Source organism: Gavialis gangeticus, unplaced genomic scaffold (genome assembly GCF_001723915.1).
Source record: "Gavialis gangeticus isolate Ggan-Ray unplaced genomic scaffold, GavGan_comp1, whole genome shotgun sequence".
In the NCBI taxonomy this organism is placed as follows: domain Eukaryota; kingdom Metazoa; phylum Chordata; order Crocodylia; family Gavialidae; genus Gavialis; species Gavialis gangeticus.
In genome coordinates, this window is record NW_017729014.1 from 10,575,634 (window position 1) to 10,577,773 (window position 2,140).

Consider the following 2,140-nt stretch of genomic DNA (forward strand, 5'->3'; position numbering starts at 1 on the left):
GAGTCCAGTCTTTTCTCCCGCCCAGGCGGGGGGTCAGACTTGACGATCTACAAGGTCCCTTCTGACCTGACTTCTATGATTCTATGATTATATGCAGAACAAAATACTAGGAACATCATTCTAAATGACAGCCCTGGCTGGCTATGGCTCCAACTTGGTCTAAGACCTTTGGTTCGGTAAGGGGAGAAAGACCTCTGAAAAGATCTCAGAGGAAAGATCACTAGAATCGCAACTCCTACCTTTTCAACTCTCAAGCAGACTTATGACAAGAGCTGGCAACGTTATCCTAATTTTCCTCTATATTGGAGTGGTGGGGGTGCTAAGGTGCACAGTTCGCCTAGGGCACCAATTACCCTTCGACCGGCCCTGATAAAGGAAAGGGTTTGTTGGTCCTCTGTGTTTGGCTCAGATATTAGGGCATGGGTAGGCAAAATGTGGCCTATGGGCCAGATGTGGCCCACCAGGCCATTCTATCCGGCTCGCAGGGCCCCTAAAAATTTAGAAAATTAATATTTATCTGCCCCGGCTGTCTGTCATGCGGCCCTTGATGGCTTGCCAAAACTCAGTAAGTGGCCCTTTGCCCAAAATAATTGCCCACCTCTGTATTAGGGGCTTTAAAGGCACAGGTGAACATTATGATCCAGCAGCGGGCAGAGCGTTTCCTCCAGAAATGGCTGCATTGAGCCAAAGAACTTGTGGTTAACCCAGCACAGGCCTTTAAAAAGACATCCATCATTAAGTCCAAGCTCTATTGAAGACAATGGCAAAATGCCAATGGAGCCAAGATGTCACCCACAACCTTGACCTACAGAGAATGCACCTTTGTGCCTTTGCAAGATGCAGCCCATGATTAAGGTGTCCTTGATGGATGGAGTTGCTTCAGAAGGAGCTACGGTCCTGAACTTGGCTCCCAGACACAGGCAGTTGCCTCTGTGGAGTGGGAGTTCAGAGGCTGCAGCAGTTCTGGCCATGGCCCAACCCAATCAGTTCTCTACCTGCATGCAAAACCACCTACCTCTTTTTTGTCATTCATCTGAGTGTGTTGTCAAACAAAGGCTTCGGTGCCAGGGCTGTGCCGAAGGGCTGCACTGCTCTCAGCCTCGCTGCTCTGGAATTGTGAAGGTGCCCTTAGAAGCAGCAGCATAATGGCAGTTAATGTGGGAATGAAAGCACAGGGAACCCTTCCTTTCACCACTTTATTTTCTATGCGTCCTCCCCGCTCTCCCCATGTTCATCCATCAATCTCCGTATCTCTCCCTGCCTCGCTGTCCTTTTCTGCGCATAAAGGCTTTTGCTCAGATGACAAAAACCTGTGTTCCTCCTCCAATCTCAGGAATGAAAGTCAATATAAAACAGCTTCTTATCTCCAGCTCTGCTTTTTTTTTTTAGACCTTCAAGGGTCTTTATTTCACTCCACTAGCAAATTTTAACTGACAATTACAGCCATTGACTCGCACGCAAGGTGCTTAAAGCCTGCGCTGCCTCGGCATTAATCCAGGCAGAGATGTGAAGCTAGACGCTAGACAGGAGACACCTGTCAATGTCTTTAAAGGGGGGGAGGGAACTGCACACAAGCTACCAACTATCCTCTACAAAAAACCCCCCATAACCCCCCCGCCACACACACACACACTTCTCTTTTCACTTCCCCTTCATCCATTTCTCCAGCTCCAGGAATTTCAGGGCAACAGGAGAGAAGACTGAAACATGCAATTTAAAACAAGAGCCACCACAGAGACTAAGCCTATCAGGATTGCAGCCTGCAACTGTGCTGCCTTTTACAAAGAGAGAAGGATTAGCGGCTGAGGAGCAAATATTGGCTGGTAGGGGGAAAGTTGGCCTGATGTCCTGATGGGCAGTTTGAAAACACATTGCAGGGGAGGATGCTACCAAGAAGCTTGCAAAGTCCCCCAGCTTGGAAAGGGAGAGTGGGAAGGCTTTTCTCCTCTTAGTTCTGTGATATGGGTGTTAATAAGGAGAAGAAGGGATAGGAGACATCAAATGCAAATGCCTTAAGGGGCAAGGACTAAGTGATCTCCGAAAATATGCTCCACTCAGCATCAGGGCAGCAGGGATCTCTGTAGGCAACCAGGGTGGACAAGGGAAATAGCAAAGCAAGGCGAAACCTCTCTCTTCCAGG